The sequence below is a fragment of the Balaenoptera borealis genome, assembly GCF_965194805.1.
Source record: "Balaenoptera borealis genome assembly, contig: HAP1_SCAFFOLD_847, whole genome shotgun sequence".
NCBI classification, from domain to species: Eukaryota; Metazoa; Chordata; class Mammalia; order Artiodactyla; family Balaenopteridae; genus Balaenoptera; species Balaenoptera borealis.
The window spans coordinates 153,004-178,388 of NW_028123355.1; the positions used below are offsets into that span (position 1 = coordinate 153,004).

A 25,385-nucleotide genomic window follows, 5' to 3' on the forward strand; every position below is an offset into this window, starting at 1 on the left:
TGAATTTCCAGTTGTACTAGAGGAATTTGCTGCAAAGATTCTCTTTTCCACATTTAAATAGCCTTGTACTTTTTCATAACTCAATTGATTTTGTATGTATGCATCTATTTCTCTTCTCTCTTCTTGACTCAGTTGATATATATGTGTGTATACACACACACACACACACACACACACACACATTTTTTCTTCTCATACTAGCCTGTGTTGTTTATTGTGACTATAATATCTCTTGAAGGCAGGCCATTTAAACCCTCAAACTATATTCATCTTTTACAAACTTATGTTGTCTCTTTTAATCCTTTTGTCATTTGTTTTGCTATTATTCTGTAAAATTCCATATTTAGATTCTTTGTGGCTGACGTATAAAAATATTATATATATATAAATATGTTTCCCATTTAACCTACAGCCATGCTAAAGATACATATAAATCTATTATATTTTTGTTTATTTCTTCAGGATTTATGTATACACAATAGTTCCTTTTGCAAATAAAGATGGACTTTCTACTTCCCTTACAGTATGTCTATTTTTATTTCCTTGTCTGCCTTTCTTATACTGCCTAGGACCTTCGGTAAAATGTTTTCTTTTTTTTTTAATGTTCTTTAGTTTTTAACTTATTGTGTCTTGTTATTTAATGTGGGATATCTGTAAGGTGAATATTTTGATCTTGCTCTATCATCTAGCTTTATACTCTGTGAGCTTGCCTTAACTCATAGTGATTAGATCATTCTTGTTTCTTGTAATTTTTGTTACGGTTTAAGTCTGACATCTTGCTGTTTGTTTTCTCTTTTCCCGTCTGTTCTCTGTGTGTTTTTTTTTTTAATGTTTCATGCCTTATCTCGATTTTTTAAATGTCATTACATCTTAGCTATATATTTTTGTTCTATTATTCTTTTTCAATGATCGCTCTATGGTATGAAATAGACACTTTTTAACATCACATTCTACCTTCAGATTACATGTACTACTTAACTTACAATGTAAGAATAGTACAAAAGTGCACCTTTTTTTTCATTTCTATTACTGTATTACCAGTTCTATTATTGTATTAGTAAATGTAACTTGCACACAAATCTCACAGAGCATTGTTATTGTTTTCTTTAGAGAGTAAATTATCTTTTAAAGATAATTAAAACAAGATAAAAAGCATTATCTTCTATACCTACACATGCATTTACTTTTGCTGACACTTTTCATTCATTTTTGTCTGGTGTAATTTTATTCTACCTGTAGGACTTACTTTTACATATCTTTGGGGCAGGTTCATGGACAATGGGTTCTGAACTTTTCTGCCTGAAAAACTATTTCCCCTTTATTATTACAATACATTTTCTCTGTGTTTAGAATCCTTGGCTGACATGTTTTTCTTACATTTGTTGTCTGACATGAGTTTGTGATAAGAAGTTTATTGTTTTGCTTATTTTCTTTCCTCTGTACACATTGTGTCTTTTTCTCTAGTTTCTTTTAAGAGTTTATCTTTACCACTAGATAAGCCTTATGATGGGTGTCTTTATGTCTATTGTGATTGCGATTCATTTAATTTCTTGGACTTAACGGGTGTGTGAGTTGAACCAAATTTTGTATTAATTCCTGTAATCGTCGCAGGTCCAATAAAGTTGTGTCCCATTATCCTATTGTCAACCATGTTAAACTGGGAACTAAATTTTCCAGAATCCAATTTCCTGTCAAGTCTTAGGTTAGAGTTGGCCAGGAACTTTCACAAGGTGTGGAATGAAGAAGTGTGGCATTGGCCATCACTCAGTGAATGTTGCTGTGGTTAGATGCTGAAGTACCCAGAATTTTCCAGCTTGTCCTACTGCCCTCTCAACTCATTGTCCAGATCTTCTGCCAGTGGGCTTTTTGTGTAGATTCACAGAGGCAATAGGCTGACACTCCTATTCTAGTAGCTCCCTCTTTGCACTTGCCCTTCTGTAGCTGAATATGTGCTTGGCTTCTCAGATTGACAAGGTGGTGATACAGCTGAATCTCTCTTACCTGTGTTTGGACATTCATTTTTCTGTCTTTGTGCAAGCTTTAATTCCTAGAGTAAATCACATTCCTACTATTATTGCGTTTCCATTTTCATCAATCAACCTTTGCTGATACAGTAGGTATTATGATGATCTCTATTTTTTAAATAAGTAAAATAAGAAATGGAAATAATTAGTAATTTTTTTAATATTAAAAAGCAAATGAGCAGTTGAGCTAGGATTTAAATATGTGAAGCCTGTTTAACCACCTTGCCATATTGCGGTAATACAATATATTTTATTTTAAAATGCGATATTTTTATGACTATATGTGTTGAAACATTTGGAGATGTTTATTTATTTGCTAGAACTCTTTGCCAACTCTCACATTCATGTAGTAACTACAGAGTATTAAAATTAAGTTCAAGAATAGATTTTGTTTTTGTGTTTTATGTCAGGGATGATACATACAAGAAGAAGCATTCTGTGAATAAAAGTATCAAGAAACAATATCTCAAAAATATATTTGACTAAGAAATAATAAGTACTGATATAAATATAAATTTTAAAAGTTCAAACAAATTTACATTACCTAGATTTTCTTATATTTATTCTGCCATAATTATGCCATGAATTCTTTTTTTCACTGGCATTTATTTTTAAATAGCCATACTCATTATGCATTGCCTATGGACGAGTAAAGACTAATTAATAAATATTGATTTCAAATGCCTGGAAACATATATTATTTCAATAAACACACTCATAATGAAACAAATTAAAATGAATAATGTATGCTTACATTTGTGTATTTACTAAAATGTGAATAAAATATCTTTTATTAACACATAATTCTGGTTCCTGAACACAAAATAATTTTTTAAAAGGAGAAAATATTTTATTTATTACTTCATTTACTTATTCAAGATATACGTAATCACTTCTATGTTCCAGGCACCGAAATTTTATAAGCAACTCTTTTCAGTAGTGTTGATTGTGCTATTAAATGCCAGATTATGTATTATATACAATTCAAACCAGTAGGTAGGTAGCTGTGTGGATAATGTTTACATAGCTTTAACTGAATTTGCAAGTATTATCATAATATTAGATTAAAATATGTTGTCACTTGTCAATTAGATAATCAGCAAAGTGCCTAGTTCAAACAATAGAATACCAAAAAAATAGAGTAGTACTTTTGTTTATTTGTAAAATGGTCTACATTTTATGTTCAAATGAATAAACTTAGCTTTTGTTTGCATTTGCAAAAGACTGTATAGTTGTTTCATATACACATTTAATTTTAAGTTAGCAATGATTTAGAAATTTTTAAAGTGCATAAAATAATACATAACAAATACTACAAAAACACAGTGTAGTGTAAGAATACCAGGTTACCTCTCCTGGATCTATAAATCAATTTATAAATGATTTTGAACCACTGGTTCCTCGTCTATATAACATAAAGGAAGAGAATGGCATAATCTTTTCCAGCTATGTGAGGTGATCTAAGTAGTTAACATTTTGAAATTTTCCCAATGTATTTTTACTGCCTAGTTGGTCATATTTACTCTGAAAATTGCTACCAATGGAGTAAGACATGAGGATAAATCTCATTGCTTCAAAGAAATATAAATGTTGCTGTAAGTAAAATGCATCACATAAATTTAACTTTTGGGGTACAACCTTGAAGAGACTCACAGCCAAAATATTAGCCTGAGTGCAAAGGATGTTCAGTTACTAAGGCTAATAAATAAGTTGGTTTAGTTTTGAATTTGAAAGCCTTTTCTTGGAAGATCGTGGTTATATTATTTAAATTATTTCTCTGTGGGTAAGCAACCGATAATGACAAATTCCAGCAGTATCCAGGTTCTAAACCTACTTTGGTGGTGTAAAATTAATGTTTGATTTTTGTGTGTAACTCTTGATAGTTATGTTAGTTATTTTGGGCTGTCATAATAAAATAGCATAAACTAGGTGGCTTAAACAACAGACATTTATTTCCTCACGGTTCTAACACCAAGATCAAGTTTCCAGCATGGTCAGTTTCTGGTGAGACTTCTCTTCCTGGCTTTCAGATGCTGCCTTCTTGGTGTGTCTTCCCATGGTGAGGAGTGAGTGGAAAGCAAGTTCTCTGGCATCTCTTCTTCTAAGGGCACTGATTTCATCATGAAAGCCCCACCTTCATGACCTCATCTAAGCCTAGTTATCTCCCAAAGGTCTCACCTTTAATTATCATCACATTTGCTTAAACATATGAGTTTTAGGGGACACACAATTCAGTCCATAATAGTAGTGCTTGTATATTTTCATGTTCACACTTCATACACTTTCAATTTTATTTTTGTCTCAGACAATTTGCCTTCACTCCCTGGGAAATACATCTTTATTTCTCAATGGAGTGTCTGTCTCACTACCTACTGGGAAGTTGGGTGTTACATGAACAAATTTTCCATGTGTATTTATATGTTTCACCTTGCTGCCTTTTCCCAACCTTTCAATCTGCTAATATTTTGCCTTATGTGTATGAGCTGCTATATATTTCATTTTTGTTATTCTATTTGAATCCTGCCAATTCCTAGACGTTTCCCCAATAATAAAATTTTAATGATTCAAAAGAATATTAGAGTTAAAGTGAAAAATATTAATAAAAACAATGTATATTCATTTCAGAAAATTAGTTATATTTTCCAAAATATCTTTTCAAAGAAGAGGATTTTTAAGTGTGTGTTCAGTTGAAAGAAGGAATTACTTTTTCAGTTATAAATATCATGAAAATTACATAATTTATAAGTAGATACTGACTTTCTAAAATGAACATCAAAATTTATTGAACACCATGTGTATCTTTATCCAGGCAACTTGAGAAATAATTAATCTTGATATTCATAGAAAATGGAAATCAATAACTAAAATGTGAGAAACATTAACTAGCATGTTGTAAATTCTGTAAATTCCATTGATGTTTTAAGGATTTAATCTAAGTCTTTGATTCTAAAGAGTAGCATCACTTAAAGTAATTTAGCCTAACTAAAGAATGACTTATGTAATATTCCAAGATTACAACCATGTAGAGAAGTATTAGGCAACTGGCCAAATCAGAGCCTAATAGATGACAATATATTTAGAATTTTTTCATTTAATCAAAAAATAAATTTTAATAACTAACAAATCATGATGGCCATCTACTCCTAATGTTCACATCTGCTTAAAGTTGCGTTTTAAATAATAGAGTCTGTCCATTATATTGCCAACAAATTTTCATGCAAGGTTGAACTATGTCATGTAATGGGATGAGGTGACATGGATTTTGATACTTGCCTTTCCTCTGTGACCTTGGGCATTCCAACTTAATAAAAAATAAATAAATAATTGACTTCAACCATCAAAGCACTGAGTCAGATGTCACAGGGATAGAAACCAAAAGGAAACACTGTCCTCGCACTGGAGGAGTACACAATTCCCTTGGGGACAAAAGTATGAAAAGTATACAAGTTTCTATAATTCAACGTAGGCTTTAAGTGCCTTTGAAGAGGGACTCTGGGAGGGATCACGCCAAGAAGTACTTTCCAGAACTTCTGCTGCCAGTGTCCTTGTCCTCACGGTGAGCCACAGCCACCCCTGCCTCTGCAGGAGACCCTCCAACACTAGCAGCTGTGCCCGGTCTCAGTTGCGGCACCTGGGATCTTTGTTGTCGTGTGCTGGATCTTTGTTGCGGCATGCAGGATCTTTGGTTGCAGCATGTGAACACTTAGTTGCGGCATGTGGGATCTAGTTCCCTGACCAGGGATTGAACCTGGGCCTCCTGCATTGGGGGAGCAGAGTCTTAGCCACTGGACCACCAGGGAAGTCCCTAGTGCTACTCCACTGGTGGTTGTGCTCCAGTTTCTTTCCCATTTACCTGATGGGCTTTGCAGTTATTTCCAGTCTTGGGCTACTTTGACTGTTTTGGTGATCAACAAAGGGACCCAAAGCAGACTTCTCTCCTTCGCCTGAACACTACAATGAGCCAGAGCCTTGGTACCAGCAGAGGCCTCTGGTGCCCATCCACCTCCTTGGAGAATCCAGACAAATTTGGATGAATCTCTTCTGGTTCTCAGATTTCTCATATTGGTTGATGATCCTGAGTTTTATTTGGCAGTATATATCAGCCATGTGGCTGACAAGGTCTTGGTGCTCTGGCCGGGTGTCAGGCCTGTGCCTCTGAGGTGGCAGAGCCGAGTTCGGGACATTGCTCCACCAGAGACCTCCCAGCTCCATGTAATATCAAACGGCAAGAGCTCTCCCAGAGATCTCCATCTCAATGCTAAGACCCAGCTCCACTCAATGACAGCAAGCTACAGTGCTGGACACCCTATGCCAAACAACTAGCAAGACAAGAACACAACCCCACCCGTTAGCAGAGAGGCTGCCTAAAATCATAATAAGGTCACAGACACCCCAAAACACACCACTGGACGCGGTCCTGCCCACCATAAAGACAAGATCCAGCCTCATCCACCAGAACACAGGCACTAGTCCCCTCCACCAGGAAACCTACACAACCCACTGAACCAACCTTAGTCACTGGGGACACACACCAAAAACAACAGGAACTATGAACCTGCAGCCTGTGAAAAGGAGACCCCAAAACAGTAAGTTAAGCAAAATGAGAAGACAGAGAAATAAGCAGCAGATGAAGGAGCAAGGTAAAAACACACCAGACCTAACAAATGAAGAGGAAATAGGCAGTCTACCTGGAAAAGAATTCAGAGTAATGATAGTAAAGATGATCCAAAATCTTGGAAATAGACTGGAGAAAATACAAGAAATGTTTAACAAGGGCCTAGAAGAACTAAAGAGCAAACAAAAAATGATGAACAACACAATAAATGAAATTAAAAATTCTCTAGAAGGAATCAATAGCAGAATAACTGAGGCAGAAGAACGGATAAGTGACCTGCCTGGAAGATAAAATAGTGGAAATAACTACTGCAGACTACTGCAGAGCAGAATAAGGAAAAAAGAATGAAAAGAACTGAGGACAGTCTCAGAGACCTCTGGGACAACGTTAAATGCACCAACATTCGAATTATAGGGGTCCCAGAAGAAGAAGAGAAAAAGAAAGGGACTGAGAAAATATTTGAAGAGATTATAGTTGTAAACTTCCCTCATATGGGAAAGGAAATAGTCACTCAAGTCCAGGAAGCACAGAGAGTCCCATACAAGATAAATCCAAGGAGAAACACGCCAAGACACATATTAATCAAACTATCAAATATTAAATACAAAGAAAAAATATTAAAAGCCTCAAGGGAAAAACAACAAATAACATACAAGGGAATTCCCATAAGGTTAACTGCTGATCTGTCAGCAGAAACTCTGCAAGCCAGAAGGGAGTGGCAGGACATACTTAAAGTGATGAAAGGGAAAAACCTACAACCAAGATTACTCTACCCAGCAGGGATCTCATTCAGATTTGACAGAAAAATTAAAACCTTTACAGACAAGCAAAAGCTGAGAGGATTCAGCACCACCAAACTAGCTTTACAACAAATGCTAAAGGAACTTCTCTAGGCAGGAAACACAAGGGAAGGAAAACCTACAATAGCACACCCAAAACAATTAAGAAGATGGTAATAGGAACATACATATTGATAATTACCTTAAGTGTAAATGGATGAAATGCTCCAACCAAAAGACATAGACTGGCTGAATGGATACAAAAACAAGACCCATAAATATGCTGTCTACAAGAGACCCACTTCAGGCAATAAAAATAAAGTTAAAAATGAGAAAAAAAAGTGACTTTGAAGAGATTTTTTAAAATCTGGAAACTAAAAGGAAGTAAATATTATAATGATGAGATAACATTCAAGGTGGGCTTTCAAATATGTGTACTATTTCAGAAGAGAAATGGAGAATTGGATGAGAGAGCAGTGCAGTCAGAGAAAAGAGCATGAAATCTTGGGAAAAATGTGTAAAAGTAAGAAACATCTTCAGAAAGAGCAAGTCATAAAGTGTTATTTTAGAGTGAGCAAATGTAGAGGAATGATAGTATATAAAGCCAGAAAAGTAGTTTAAAATCATATTATAGAGGAATTTAATTGAGAGAATTTAACTGATTAACTCTACAAATAATTTTTTGGGGCTACAATTCCAGAGACCATGTTACACACTAAAAATCCATACTTCACATTATAAGAAACACCAGGTCTTGAGACTATATAGAGTAAAGGAAAATAGGAACAAATGACATAATTACATAACAATATCTGAAACTACAATTATATGATTCTGAAGGTTGTGATAGACAGTTGCACAGTTCTAGAAAATACATGATATGAACTATGACTTCATCAGATAGATGAATGGAGAATTCCCTGAAGAAAAAAAAAAATGAGTTCAGAGGACAGAGGTGAAAGGAGGACAAAAGAGTATTACATGCATGTGAGAAAGTGTGTATGAAATGTAAGGCCAGTGTGGCTGCAGTACAGGGAGCCAGGTGTTCTCCAGTTGTAGGGGAAATAGGAAACACAAGACAGTCCCAGATGTTGCAGGGTTTTTAAAAGTCAGTTTGTTCTTTATCCTAAAAGTAATGGGTAATTATTTAAGTGAATAATAAGAGAAAATGTTGTTTTATTATTATCAGAACTAAAACACTCACTGTTGAGTGAAGAAAAGTTGGAGGGGCAAAAGGGTTGGAAGGAAGGAGATGAAAATGTTGCTACAGTGGACCAGTTGAGAGCTAATGATTGCTCCAAATAAGTGCTTTGGAGATAGATATCTGTACGAATTTAAGAAATATTTAAGATGTAAAATGGAAAGTACATTGTGGAGAATTAGAAATTAAAGGGACAGAGTTATCCAAGGTTACTCTTTGTCGCTGGATTGTGATATTTAATTGAATAATGGTTTTATTCACAGTGATAGAGAATTTAGGCAAGACTGGGAAATAAAATTCTTTAAAGGAGGGAGACTACAAACTCATTTTAAGTACCTATGGGGTTCCTTTGAAGTAGATGTCAAAGCAGTGATGCAGATTTACAATTTCAAAGAGTGAGGCTAGACTGGATTATTGATGTAGGAGCAGTAATGGGGCTTTGCTAGGGAGCAATGAAAAAGTAATAATGCACCCCAAAATACTGACCAAGTAGCATGGGATAAGACTGAAAGGAGATGAAGAAAGAATAAATGAGTGTTAAGAGAAAGCCTAGAGTGTGACATCACGGAACTGTTTTAAGAAAGAGGGCAGCAAATGCTGAGACAGCAAGTAAAAGGATATTGACCACTAGCTTTCCAGGTGGAGAAATCAATGAAGATTTTAGAAGTGTTATTTCAGAGAGGTTATGGAAAGAAAACAGATTTTTCTGCATTAAAGAGAGAAAGGTAGTGAGGAAATAGAGCCAGTGTTCAAAGGTAAATATTTTAAGAAATGGTTTGTACAGGTAGGTGACAGGGCCACAGTTGAAGAAGCATACAATTAAATTGAAGGATTTAAAAAAAAAATGGAATACTGAATATATTCAATGGAAAAATACAGTCGAAGAGAAATGGGATTATACTACATTTGGTACCTGGCATAAATCATTGATTTTTTCCTAATAGAAATGACAAGATAGAAAACTTTATTTCTTGAAAATTAATACAGCTAAGGTAAAATGATGACTTGAAGCTAAGTCCCTCTTGAAGGAGATAAGAAAAAAATGCAAGGGCTGATATAAACGTGTATAACTGAACTTTTGGACTTGAGGTACATTAATGGCAGAGAGATTGGAATAGAAAAATAAGGAAACTGATGTGATAGTTCTGAAAAGGTAGAATCTATTGCAACTGGTAAATGGTTTTACCAAGAAATTAGAGCTACTTATGGTGAACCAGAGGCAAATGTCCAGGATATAATTATTGGCTTTTGAAAGCATCTGAGGAAATGATTTACAGGAAGGATGAGGTATTTCCTCTACATTGCTAAGTCCAATGATCAGTTTCCTGACTTCATTTTGCTTGAGCTGGTAGCAACGTTTAGTAAAGGTTATCAGTACCTTAAAATTCTTTATTCATTTGGCTTTAAGAAAACAAACACTCCTGATTTTGTCCAAAAGTACTGGAATTCTTTTTTGATTTCTTGGAAAAAATCTGGAGAGATCCAGGGATCAGTTCTTGGAATTCTTCATTTTACTGATTTTCTGCATGGTATTTTCCATTAAATAGCTTGAGGTGCTTTTGATAGGCTAGCAAGTCCTACATTTTTATCTCAGTCCTGAACTCTAATAATATATCTTTAACACTATTTGACTTCTTTGCTTGGATCTCAAGTAGGTCTTTTAAAATTAACAGGACCCAAACCCATATCCTAATTGGAGCTCCTCCAGTAAGAGCCTGCTAATCTTGCAATCTCCCTCCCTTAAATTAATAAGTACCCTACCCTTCTTGTTCTTCAGGCCATGATCTTGAAGTTGTTAGCCACACCTCACATCCATTCCATCAACATACGTTGTTGGCTCATTGTTCAGGATATATTCTATATCTGAACACTTCTCACTGTTGCTACTGCCACAAAGCGTCTTCCTTACTTCTCCTATTATTATTGTTCTTCAGACACACAAGATTCCATGCTCTTTTTGGTATAAATTAAGCATGCTTATATTTTAGAACCTTTAAATTGGCTAATCTGTCTGCTTGCAATACCCTTTTTCATCATATCTGCATAGCTTGCTCTCTCATCTTTAAGTCTCTACACAAATATATTTTTTAACAAAATTCTCCCTGAATACCATTATAAAAGAGATTATACCTCACTCCCACACTTTCCATAATTTTCCCATGCTTTATTTTTCCCCATGGTAGTGTACCATGCAGTGTACAGTTTAATTTTCACTAGTTTATTTATTTATTGGTTACTTCTGGCTTGAGCAGTACTATCCAATGGAACTTTCTGCATTATGGAAATACTCTGTATCTGGCCTTTCCAAATTGGAAGCTGCTACCACGTGTGAATTTTGATAACATGAAATATAGATAGAGTGACTAAGAAAATGGATCATGATTTTATTTAACTTACTTTAAGTTGTAATTTAAATAGCCACACATGGCCAGTGGCTATCATCTTAGACAGTGCAAAGCTAAAATGTTAAACTGTAATGGCAAGGATTGTTCTCTGTTTTCTCTACTTCTTTCATTATTCTGTATAGACTGTCTAAAGCACAGTAAGTGCCCAATACATACATGCGTTAATGAATGAATGAAAGTAGAAGTCCAGTAGTTAGTTGATAATATTAATTTTGGGTCATGGAAGACCAATAATTAATTAAGATCAAACTGGAAGTTCATTAAAGAGATTTTTTAAAATTTGAATTTAGAAAGAAAATAAAGAATAAGCAAACCGTGATATTTCAAAAAAGATATTTCAAGGAGAGATTTGCAATTTATAAAGATTTTGAGGAGAATGAAAAGCATGAAAATAACGTCCTTGAAATTTGAAAAAATGGTAGTCATAAGTAACCACAGATAGAGAAGAATCAGTGCTTTGGTGAAGGAATGTCAAGAAGCTAACCCAGGCTTCAAAGTTTAGGGTGGGGTTGGACTAGAGAGAGTTGGGTAAATTAGGCAAATTGGCACATTAGCCATTTATTAAAGACTAGAAGAAAAAGGTAAGTTATAACAGTGGAGAAATACTTTAGTCTGTATTTGTTTGTTTTTAGTTTAATAACAATTGACCAGTTGTTTTGTGACTGTTGGTACAAAAACAATGAGAGGTATTTTAAGAAGCAGAACATAATTGGTAGACTAGGCTCTTAGAGGAGATGCCTTTGGATTGACTCAGGTTAATACAGATTTTAATTGGAAAGAAAAAGATTCTCTGTCTCTGCTTCTCTCTCTTTCTTTCTCTCTCTCTCTCTCTCTCTGCTTCTCTCTCTCTCTCTCTGGAGGAAGAAAGGAAATGTTAGAGAAGAGATAAGCAGAAAGTTTAAGGTTAAGAAATGCCTTTTCAGTGTTTCCAAATCATAACAGAATGGAGGGAAAGTACTTAGTTAAGCAGAGGATAACACTGCTCTGGAAGATATGATAGGAATTAATAAAGTGTTGTTGAGCAACAATGCAGGTCCAGCTGAGGTTAGAAAACATGAACAAATCATGTTTTCGCGAATATTGCCAATCATATTTGACAGCTCTGGTGTTAGAAGACACAAAAAGGCAGGGAAAAACAAGAGAAGTTTTAACTCTGCAATTTCATATATAATGTTAAAAAATTCATCTGTGCCAAGATGACAAAGAATCAGGAATCCAATACATAGCAAGAAAGATAAATATGTTGTGATGATTGAACTTTCTGGAAGAGGTGGTGTATCATAATATAACATGCCTGAAAGACCTTCCCAAAGTGCTGCAGTGTAAAACAAGACTGATGATATAGCTACATTTATTCCTGTCCATTGACAGATTTAAACGTGGAAGTAAATTTAGCTATTGCACTTGTAACGTAATTACTTTAAATTAAAAAAAAAAAGTGAATACCCATAATAATACTGATGACAATAAGGTATTAACTTGCTAATATATATTTCACACTGTCTACAATGACATAGAATTTTTAGATAGTATCTATCTCTTCTATTATTAATTTTTTCAGGGCATTGAGAACAGTTCCTTATTCAGAGAACAAATTCCTTTCCTTAATCAGTGACTATAATTTAGTTTCTCAGTACTAATTTTCACATATTAGAATGTAAACTTCACCGCTTAACCCCAGACTACATTCTGTGCACATTTGAGAGCATCTTCCTGGTGTTTGAACTCCTCTGCCTGTCCTGAGTGTGTGCATGCTGTCAGCTGCAGGACCTGGCTTAATCCTCCCTTTAGCTTTGGAGGGTTGTTCTGGCCGTTTATCATCCAGTCCTTCTGACTGTGACACTTAAGGCTAAGTTTAAGTTAAAAAATTCACTCAGGTAGTTTGTGGTAGCACCAAGATTAGCATCATGACTTCTGTACTGCTGTCTGATGTACTCTTTTTGAATTTCTCTGCATTCAAAATGGTAAATCTCAGCTTTCTGATTTGACATTTCAGACCACTCAGGAACTCTTCCCTACATAGATTGGTGCTTTTTACTTCCCAGCATCAAATTATCAGGCCAGTTTGAATGCTTTCTTCCTGGGTCTCATATGTTCTTCCTTCTTGGTTCACTAATTAATTTTGCTGCAACCCATCTGCAGTGGACTGAATGCTTCTGTCCTCTGTGCCGCCACACCCACAATTCATATGTTGAAATCCTAACCTTCATTGTCATGGTGTTAGGAGGTGGGGTCTTTGGGAGTTGATGAGAATTAGATGAAGTCATGAGGATGGAGTTCTCATGAATGGAATTAGGGTCCTTATAAAAGAAAAATGATAGAGATCCCGGGGCTCCTTCTGCCACATGAAGTTACAGTGTGAAGAGGGCTGTCAATGAGGAAATGGGTCCTCACCAGACACCAGATCTGTTGGTGTCTTGATATTGGACTTCCTAGCCTCCAGAACTGTGAGAAATAAAGGTTTGTTATTTATAAGCCACGCTGTTTACAGTATTTTTTTTTATAGGAACCTGAATGCATTTCAGTTAGCCAGCCCAAAGCAAGATCTTACTGATATATTTTTTAATGTTTGCATATCTGAAAATGTCTTTATTCCACCTTCACATTTGATTTGTGGTTTGGTTGGATGCCTGTTTTAAATTCTGTTAACTTTGTTAGTTGAAAACACTCTTTCCATACTCAGTGTTCTGGATGGGAGTTTGGTGCCCATCTTTATTGTCCCTGATTTATGACATGTTTATTTGATTTTATTTCCTACCATCTATTTAATTTTTTCCTCAAGTTTTCAAAATCTTATTTAAATTTAAAAGGGCTTTTAATTTTATTGGTTTTGGTCACAGATGCCTTTTTTTTTTTTTTTTTTAATAGCTACTTTATTTATTTATTTATTTATTTGATTTTTGGCTGTGTTGGGTCTTCGGTTCATGCGAGGGCTTTCTCTAGTTGAGGCAAGTGGGGGCCACTCTTCACCGCGGTGCGGGGACCGCTCTTCATCGCGGTGCGCGGGCCTTTCACTATCGCGGCCCCTCCCGTCGCGGGGCACAGGCTCCAGACGCGCAGGCTCAGTAGTTGTGGCTCACGGGCCCAGCTGCTCCGTGGCATGTGGGATCTTCCCAGACCAGGGCTCGAACCCGTGTCCCCTGCATTAGCAGGCAGATTCTCAACCACTGCGCCACCAGGGAAGCCCACAGATGCCTTTTTTTAATAGGTGCAATTTCTTCTTGAAGAAGGCTTCCTTCATCAGTTGGTAAAAACAATATGTCTCTATGGTTGATTTAAATTAATTTCTGGGGAACCATGATGTCTAATGGCATTGCCACTTTTGCTGACTGGAATTTTGTTTTTAATTACTTGGACAGTTCTGGGTAGACAAAAAGAGTCTGGCAAAAGATAATTAAGAAATAGATACCTAGAAACTAATTAGATGTTGGTAAATTCCTCATCCTTTCTATACATTGGTTTAATTTCTATATGTATTCTCTACACTCTCTTGGTCCTTTCAGGCTGCTGTAACAAAATACCATAGACTGGGTGGCATATAAAAAACATAAACTTATTTCTCACAGTTCTGGAAGCTGGAAATCCAAGATCCAAGTGCCAGCATGGTCAAGTTCTGGTAAGGGCGCTCTTCCAAGTGGCAGACTGCTGACTTCTTGTATCCTCACAGGGTGAACAGCAGAGAGCAGTAACCTCTCTGGTGGCTCCTATAAAGCCATTAACCCTGTCACCTCCCAAAGGCCCCACCTCCTGACACCATCACACTGTGGGGGTGGGGTTTCAGCATATGAATTTAGGAGGAACAATAACCCACACATGAAAGAGAGAGCAAGGAGAAAAAAAAGGAGAAAGAGATTTCTGGACGTTGGAAAAGATCAGTAAAGAAAAATGAGAACCATAGATTTTGAATATATTTATTTTTCTATAACTAGACTCTGTGCAATCACTGCTTCATTCTAGAAAAACTTGTTTGATTAGTCGTTTTGTCATAAAACTTTTGAGTCCTGTTTATAGCAACTCATTCTGTTATATCTATCCTCTAATACAACTCTATTTATACAAATGAGACCTTTGTTTGCTGTATTGCCTTGGGCTTACCTTCAAATGTTCTCATTCTTTATAATTTTGTTTCAAAAATTTCATACCTTATGTTTCAAAGGGGAAGTTGCAGGCTGTGAAGCTGTATTCTGATTTATGATTTATATTTTATTGCTTTGTTATCTATCTATCCCTCAAAAGTAAAAACATGCTATATAATTGTGAGAGTGTGTACATGGATGTGTTTAATTTTGGTGCTGTATGTTTCCTATAGCACCCAAATTAAACACACACATTGTTAGAAAATATTTTAAAAAGAAATAATATAATTATATGACATCCTTTAGATTTCCAGAAACTCACAATTCTTCTGGAATGATTATGAGTTTATTTGCAAAAATTACTTTTATAATTTCACTTGCTGCTCAAGGAAATTTTGGTTATTGGCCTTATTAATATATATATTTTTTTCTATCAGAAAAAATGAGATTAATGAAATGTAATGATTTGCTAGCTTGGTGTTGGAAAGTTCTGTTTGTCCCATTAGAAGAGAGAAGTTACACATTTACAACAAGATAGTAAAATGATATCATGTAATATTTTGTGAAATCTTACATTTTTAAATGACTGTCCAGGAAATATGTCCTGGTTATTTTCCATTTACTGCTACATTTCTTTCCCTGGCCCTGAGGTCAGTCCAGGAGGCTGACCTTAACAGAATCATTATCTAAGTCTCCATTGTCATCTTGCTTTCAGTGGGCTTGGGAGGAGAGACAGTTTGGGTCCATGTTCTTGTTCTGACCTCAGTCAGCACTATTCTACACACAATGTCCATTATTCAATAAAAAGTGACAAAAAACAATATCAAGCAACTAGATAAACACATAACATTTTCTGTAGTTTAAGAATCATCTTTTGGCTTACAAGATTTTCAAATGTAGGGGATTTTAAATGCCTACTCCGTTCTTCATTACCTGCTGAGTTATCCATGACCTAAATATATGCCTCATCCTTATATTTTTACCGTTAGACTCATATGCCTCCTTCAGGGGTGATGCATTCTACTCAATAATGACAGATAATGATATAAAATTTAAGCAAATAGTAATGTTATAAATGGACCTTAATCATTTCAAATCTTATGTTTCTCACTCAGAAAGGGCCAAGCTTTCCAAAATAGTAGTGGACCAGATGGAAGAAATGTAATATTCAAAGGCAAATCTATATATGTTACTTCAGATATATCAAGTAAAGGTAAAAATGGATATTTGTTTCTAAAGAGAGATAAAAGACCTTGCTAATTTTCATTAAGTACTTAGTCTTAATGAATTTCACTTAAATCCTAAGTAATTTTTAAATAGATCTTTATTGGAGTATAATTGCTTCACAATACTGTGTTAGTTTCTGCTGTACAACAAAGTGAATCAGCCATATGCATACATATATCCCCATATCCCTCTTGAGCCTCCCTCCCATCCTCCCTATCCCACCCCTGTAGGTCATCGCAAAGCACCGAGCTGATCTCCCTGTGCTGTGCTGCTTCTTCCCACTAGCTAACTGTTTTACATTTGGTAATGTATGTATGTCAATGCTACTCTCAGTTCGCCCCAGCTTTCCCTTCCCACCCAATATCCTCAAGTCCATTCTCTATGTCTACATCTTTATTCCTGCCCTGCCACTAGGTTCATCAGTACCATTTTTTTTTTTTTTAGATTGCATATATGGAATCTATTCCATATATATGCGTTAGCATACGTATTTGTTTTTCTTTTTCTGACTTACTTCACTCTGTATGACAGACTCTAGGTCCATCCACCTCACTACAAATAACTCAGTTTCGTTTCTTTTTATGACTGAGTAATATTCCATTGTATATAGGTGCCACATCTTCTTTATCCATCTAGGTTAGTTCTGTGTCCTGGTTATTGTAAATAGTGCTGCAGTGAACACTGTGGTACATGTCTCTTTTTTGAATTATGCTTTTCTCAGGGTATATGCCCAGTAGTGGGATTGCTGGGTCATATGGTAGTTCTAGTTTTAGTTTTTTAAGGAACCTCCACACTGTTCTCCATAGTTGTATCAACGTACATTCCCACCAACAGTGCAGGAGGGTTCCCTTTTCACCACACCCTTTCCAGCATTTATTGTTTCTAGATTTTTTGATAATGGCCATTCTGACCGGTGTGAGGTATCACCTCACTGTAGTTTTGACTTGCATTTCTCTAATAATTAGTGATGTTGAGCATCTTTTTGTGTGCCTCTTGGCCATCTGTATGTCTTCTGGGACCTAATTAAACTTAAAAGCTTTTGCACAGCAAAGGAAACCATAAATAAGATGAAAAGACAACCCTCAGAATGGGAGAAAATGTTTGCCAGTGAAACAATAGATAAAGGATCAATCTCCGAAATATACAAATAGCTCGTGCAGCTCAATATCAAAAAAAACAAACAATCCAATTAAAAAATGGGCGGAAGACGTAAATAGACATTTCACCAGAGACATAAGTAATTTTTTGATTGACTTGAATGCCAGCTTTATATTCAGAGTGGTCAAGTTCAAATAATTTTTGGGAGAACTGAGCACACATGCAACAAAATGTGAGGACATTAATCGAAATTTAAGGACTATAAACTTTCCAAATAACTCTAACATAAAATCAGTGAAAAAATTTAAGCAATATATAATAGTGACATAACTGTTGCTTCAGTCTTCTTGTAAATTAAATATAAATAACACCGATAAGTAAATTTTCTTATATGGGTTTAATAAAAAATGGTTCTTGAAATTTAAGAGAAAAATTAAGTACAAAATTACATTGGAGTCAAAGTACATTTTATTGTTGTTGTTGTGATAACAGTTGCTAATTTTCAACAATACAGGAATTGTTGCCTAACTATAGTTTTCTTTGTTCCAAATAGATTTTTCAAAGCAAAAATATGACATAAATTTTGCCCATAAGATGATTAGACAAAACTGGCATTGGGATGGAAAATCATGTGTTTCAAGACCCTTCACACCAAGAGATATTTAGGCATTATTACTTAGATTAATTGAGCTTTTATTAAAGCTAATTTTCTAGTATTCACACTTCAAAATACAGATGGAAATAAAATATATAGTTCTCAATTTGGCAGGAGTGTACTATACAATTTATAATAAAGTTGATTTATATTAATTGCTAGAAAATTTATGGGCCACAGATTTATTTTAATGGAGTCATTTATTGTCCTAATTTGTTTTATTGATATTAGGATCCGGACATCTTGCTGTTTTAAAAAGATACTCAAGCACAGGGAGATCAGCTCCGTGCTTTGTGACCACCTAGAGGGGTGGGATAGGGACGGGGGAAGGGAGAGGCAAGAGGGAGGGCATCTGGGGCTATATGTATATGTATAGCTGATTCACTTTGATATACAGCAGAAACTAACACAACACTGTAAAGGAATTATACTCCAATAAAGCTGTTAAAAAAAAAAAGTTAACAAACAGCAAATTAAAAATGGATGATTTTTTTAATCCATTTACAATTAATTAAATAGTACATTTTGTTTTCTTTTCTTTTTTCTCCTTATGATTGTTGTTTTTCATTGTCGCCCCTATGTCCTTATGCTAATAAATAAAGTTGGTTTCTGCTAAATACAGTATTGAAAATCAAGAAGGAAATACACTATTCTCTTATTCTCCTTTAATTTGAAAATATGTGTATTGGCACCACTATATTGCTTTCAGTTAACGTTAATTTGTGTGTACTTTACATTTTTTATCAGTCTTGCTAAGGGTTTCTCTTAGTTTCCTGTTGCTGCTGTAACAAATTAACACAATCTTAGTGACTTAAAACACCACAAATTTATTATTTTACAGTTCTGGAGATCACAGTTCAAAATAGGTCTAACTAAGCTACAGTTAAAATGTTTACAGGACCCCATTCCTTCTGCACATTCTGGGAATCCATTTTCTTGCCTTTCTCAGCTTCTAGAGGCTCTCCCCAATCCTCAGCTACTGGCCCCCTTCCATACTTACAGCCTGAAATGAAATCATTCTCACTTTGCTTCCACTGTCACATCTCCTTTTCTGACTCCGACACTTCTGCTTCCCTCGTCTACTCTTTTTCAAAATAAGGACCTTTGTGATTACACTGGCTCACCAGGGTAATTCAGGAAACGCTATGGAGATCCTAACTTAACTGCATCTGCAATGTCTCTTTGCCATGTAAGGGAACATATTCCCAGGTTCTGGGAAATAACACTTTTACAACTTGGGAGGGGGTATTATTCTACTACTACAGAGTTTATCAATTTTATTAAACTTTCAAAGATTAAAGCTTATGGCTTTGTTATTTTTCTCTATTTTATATCTTTGATCTTTGTTCTCATCATTCTACTTTTTATCCTTCTTCTTCCTCTGGGTTTTAAATTTTCCTTTTTCCTTTTTAGAATCTTGAGATGGAGGCTTAGCTTATTGATTTTTTAAACTTTCATATTTAAATGATAAAGTATATCCAAAGACTGTTTTGCCTCAATCATATAAGTTTTGATAAGGGAAATTTCTATTTCCATACTGTCAATAATATATTTTAAATTCCCATTGCATTTTTTTAAAGAAGTGTTAATTTAGACACGTACTGCTAATTCTCAAACACATAAGATTATCTCATTATTCTTTGCGAAAACACTTATTCATTTATGTATGTTCACAGAACATATGATCCTTTGTGACTTATTGAGACTTGTTTTATAGCCCCAAAGACTATGTATTTTAGCTGCCAGATGTAGTATTCTATAAATTTCTGTTAGGTAAGTTAGATAATAATATAGTTTAAAACTTTTATATCTAGAACAGATATAGCAGAGGAGAAGGGGTTGAGAGGTGGGCAAAATGGGTAAAAGGGATCGACTCTGTGGTGATGGATGATAACTACACTTTTGATGATGATCCCGTTGTGTATTGAATTACAGTGTTGCACACCGGAAACTTTTATAATGGTATACATCAATTTTACTTCAATAAAAAATAAAGCTTTTATAGCATTACTGATTTTTTTGTTTTTAATTATGAGAAAATCCTATTTGAAATAGCTGTGGTTCATTGTATATTTTTCTGTAGCTCCTGTTAATTCTGTCAATGTTTTAAATGTATGTTGCTTTGTGTTATTACTGGTTATTTTCTAAATTCAGCTTTTTAATCTTTCACTTTTCAAAGTGACTTAAATTATGCCCATTAGCCATTATTGTAAGTAAAATACCATGTATTGTTGTTTTGTCCTTTGTACTTTAGTTGTCACTCATTCTCCTTCTATTATGTGTTATGTATCCACAGTGTAGTTTTTTCTTTAAAGAGTTAGTAACTATTTAATATATTTTATAAATATTATTTTATAGTTAAATTCACAATTTCCCTTTCCGGTGATCTTCATTTCTTCCTGCAGAAACGTACATCAGTAAATTTGTGCTCATTTTTGTTTGTTTGTTTTGGTTTGGTTTGGTTTTCTTTGTCTTATCTGAAGCGCTATCAACAGTATTCCTTGCAGTCTGGTTCAGCTAGCAACAAATTCTGCCTGTTCTTGTTTATTTGAAAATTTCATTATTTAACCTTAATTTGGGGACAAAATTATTAGTAGATATAAAATTTGGGGGTTACACATTTTTCCTATAATTTCATTAAATATATGATTTTATTATCTCTGGCTTCACTTGTTTCTGATGATGTTAGCTCTCATTCTTCTTATTGTTGTGCCAGAATATAATGTATCTTTTTATTTTCTGGTTAAATATTATTTTCATTTATGATGCTTGACTATGATGTGACTTTCTTTGAATGTATTCTATTTGTGTCTTGCAGAATTTTTTAAAAATAAGTTTTTGTTTTTAGAAAAGATTTTAGATTTATAGAAAAATTGAAAGGGTAATACAGAGAGTTCCCATATACCCAGCCCCGAGTTACATTCTGCACCCATCCTGGATTCCCCTGACCTCTTAAATGATTTTTTTAAATTTGTTTATATTAATATTTACTATTTGAGCTGTAAAGCTCTATGGAATTTTACAAATGCTTAGTGTCATGTATCTGCAATGAAAGTATACAGCATTGTTTTGAAACGCTGAACATATTCCCTGTGTTTCATCATCATTTCTAGCCCTTCTTTAATCTACTGGCCATTACTGATTTACCATGCCTATAGGTTCTGTCATTTCCAGATGTCATATAAGTAGAATAATTCAGTATGTAGACTTTTGCTACTGGCTTCTTTCATTTTACCCTATACATTTAATATTCATCCATATCCTTTCATGGCATTTTAGTTCATTTATTTTTCTTCATTGAATAATATTGCACTGTTTGAATGTACCACACTTTGTTTATCCATTCATCTATTTCTCTCTTGATTGTCTTTGTCCCTTGTGAAATACCAGTTGACTGCATTTCTGTGCATCTCCTTCTGGGCTGTTTATATGGTTTAATTGATCTATGTGTCTATTCTTGAGCCAATATCATACTCTCTTGATTACTGTAGCTTTATAGTAATTCTTGAAATCAGGAATTGTTAGCACTACAGCTATGCTGTTAATCTTCTATTATTATTTTGGCTCTTTTAGGTCTTTCTCCTTTCCACATTAACTTGATATTAGTGTGTCAATATCAAGAAAATAGCTCACTGGAATTTTGATTGGAATTGCATGGAATATATAGATACAGTTAAGAAGAATAAACATCTTAATAATATTGATTTTTCCAGTCAGTATACACAGAATAACTCTTGATTTATTTAATCTTTGGTTTCTTTTATCAGCATTTTATACTTTTGCACATATAGTTCCTGTACATATTTTGTTAGATTTATATTTAAGTACTTCATTTTTATGGTACAATATACATGGTATGTTTTTTTTTGTTTTTAATATTAACTAGAAATTTATTTTATTTATTTATTTTATTTATTTTTGGCTGTGGTGGGTTTTTGTTTCTGTGCGAGGGCTTTCTCTAGTTGCGGCAAGCGGGGGCCACTCTTCATCGCGGTGCGCGGGCCTCTCACTATCGCGGCCTCTCTTGTTGCAGGGCACAGGCTCCAGACGCGCAGGCTCAGTAGTTGTGGCTCACGGGCCCAGTTGCTCCGCGGCACGTGGGATCTTCCCAGACCAGGGCTCGAACCCGTGTCCCCTGCATTGGCAGGCAGATTCTCAACCACTGCACCACCAGGGAAGCCCAACATGGTATGTTTTAATTTCAAATTTCATTGACTTATTAAATGTATGTGTGTTTATATTTATATGTACGGTATATATACAAAATACATATATATGTATGTATAGCATATACACAAGAATATATACTAAACCATGAATCCTGTGACCTTGTTATAGTCCTTTATTATTTCCATAATTTTCCAAAATTATATTTTTCTGCAGAGACAATCATGTCATCTGCAAGTATAGACAGCTTTATTTAATCCTTTCCAAGCCAAATACTTTCTCTTTTTTTTTCTTTCTTGTTTTAATGTACTAGCTAAAAATCTCAGTAAAACGGAGAGTAGGAAGAGTAAAAGAGAATATCTTTCCTTTTTTCTAGATTTTAGTGAGAAAGTTTTCAACTTCTTAACATGATATATAAATATTTTTATTTCACGTAATGCTTGTGTCTGGTTTTGGTATTATGGTAATGCTGACCTCATAGAATGAGTTTCCTCAGCTTCTGTTTTCTGGAAGGGATTGTGGTAATTGGCACCATTTCTTTTGATTTGGTAAAATTCACCGGTGACTATCTGAACTGAAGGTTTCTTTTTTGGAAGGTTTTTGATTATTGATACAATTTTTTTTTAATAGATATGGGCCTGATCAGATGACCTGTCTCTCCTTGTGTAAGTTTTAAGCATTTGTGTCTGTGAAGAAATCATTCTGTTTCATCTAAATTATAGAGTTCTGCTTGTTGTTCTTTACTGCCTTTTTAACATTCATGAAACAGGTCAGGATGACGTCTCTTTAATTTCTGATATTGGTAATTATTTTTTCTTTTCTTTTCTTTTTCTGTTAACCTGGCTAGAGGTTTATCAGTTTTGCTGGTCTTTTCAAAGAAGTTTTTGGTTTCATTGATTTTCTCTACTAAAGTTTTCAGTTTCAATAACTTATGCTCACATATGTATTATTTCTTTTTACTTTCTGCTTACACTAATATTAAATTGTTCTTCATTCTCTAGTTTCCTGAGGTGGAGCTCAGATTACTGATTATAGATCTTTCTTCTTTCTGAATATATGCACTTAATTTTCCTCTCAGCACTGCTTTCTCTGTATCTACAATTTTTTTTAAATTTTTAATTCTATATTATTGCTTTTTAAAATTCCTCTTGAGACTCTTCTCTGTGAACCACATGAGCTTGAGAAAAATGTATATTTTATTGTTGTTGAGTGGAGTATTCTATAAATGCCAATTATATTAGTTTGATTGCTATTACTGTCCAGGTCAAGTCTATCCTTACTGATTCTGTACCTACTTGATCTATCAGTTTTTGCTTCACATATATTGAAAGCTTGATGTCAGATTCCACAACTTTAGGATTTTTATGTCTTTTTGGAGAATTGATACTTTTATTAATATGTAATGTCCCACCTTTTCCTTGGTATTTTTAATTAAAAAAAATTTTTTTTTAACATCTTTATTGGAGTATAATTGCTCTACAATGTTGTTTTAGTTTCTGCTGTATAACAAAGTGAATCAGCTACATGTATACATATATCCCCATATCTCCTCCCTCTTGCATCTCCCTCCCACCCTCCCTATCCCACCCCTCTAGGTGGTCACAAAGCACCGAGCTGATCTCCCTGTGCTATGCGGCTGCTTCCCACCAGCTATCTATTTTACATTTGGTAGTGTCTATATGTCAATGACACTCTCTCACTTCGTCTCAGCTTACCCCCACTGGAATGGTTTTGACCCAGAAAGAATGTCACCTATAAACAGTCTCTGTGAAACAAGATAGAGAACAACCCCTCAGGGAGCTCACTGTAAGGCTGGAGGCAAGGCCCCTCCTACACTTTTCTTCACTCCCACATGGAGCAAAAGACTCAGTTATGTGTTTAGTCCAAATCTTGTAAAGCAGCACTGGCTGTAGGGGCTAACCCTGCCCTTTGTTTCCAGGTGTCCCAAGCTGATTCTTAAATCAGCCTTGTTGAAATTAATATGCCTACTCCAAAGTTTTTAGTTTAGTATTAACTTAATATGCCTTTCTTATTCTCTTTACATTTTTTGAATTATTGGAATTTATTTTTAGAATAGTTTTGAGCTTGCAGAAAAATTGAGCAGCATGTTCAGAGTTCCCATATACTCCCCCTCCCACTCCTTCCCTTGCCCTCATTATTAACATCTTGCCTTGGTGTGGTAAGCACGTTAAAATTGAACCTACATTGATACATTGTTATAAAATAAAGTCAGTTATTTTAAGGGCTCACATTCTTTGTGATCTACAGTTCTGTGGGTTTTGTCAAAGGCATGATGTTATGTACCCACCATTACCACCACATCATGTGGAATAGTTTTACTGCCCTAAAAATCCTGTCTGCTCTAGCTGTTCATCCTTCCCTCCTCCCCTCCCCAATCCCTGGCAGATTGTTCTTTTTTTCACTGTGAATATGATAAATTCCAGATTTTCTCCAAATATATTATGGCAGATTATACTCCAACACATGGAAGGGAAGTATTATCACAGTAGTTTTTTTTCAAATATAATCAGACTGGGTTTATGCCTCTCCTACAAAGATTGATAATAATAAAGTATATTGTCTCTAACACTTGTTCACCTGAGTTTGGATTATATAAGAACTACTGAAATAGGCCACCAATCTTCCAACTCTTGTGCTAGAAAGAGCCTCTTTTTTTTTTTTTTTTTTGTCTAAACCATACTAGCCTCTAATGAATTCAGCCAATTAAAGGAACTAAAGGTTTCTTTTCTCATTGTTCCTATGATCTATATACTCTGTGTGCCTACAAGATGCCAGTATTAAGAGTTCATTCCTTGCATATTCTCTGTCCATCACCACTGCCCTATGCTATGAGGAAGTGCTTCTTCTCCACCCCTCACTTGGGTTACAGAAGGATTAGTCTGTATAACCACTTACTCTAGGCTAAGTGAGGTCTTTGAGTGCCTCATAAGGCCTCTTTAGCCATAGTTCTTGATGCTCTGGACTTATTGGCATGTTCATAGGAGTTTTTGTGGAAATGTAGTTACCTGGAAGTGCTGAGGTGTTTGTTCGCTTGTTTGAAACTTGAGTAACGTAAACACCTTGTTCTTCTGCTTAATCCCCAAGGATTGACATGGGGATGGTTCAATTTCTCCTTTT

General features: G+C 34.9%; 1 long non-coding RNA gene across 1 annotated transcript in view; it reads left to right on the plus strand.

The window, feature by feature from the left end:
* LOC309621688 overlaps positions 1–25,385 on the plus strand; it is a 253,188-nt gene that overhangs the window by 134,833 nt on the left and 92,970 nt on the right. Inside the window, exon 6 of the long non-coding RNA XR_014240159.1 lies at positions 22,114–22,268. This is a non-coding gene — a long non-coding RNA (uncharacterized lncRNA). The remainder of the gene's footprint in view (positions 1–22,113; positions 22,269–25,385) is intronic.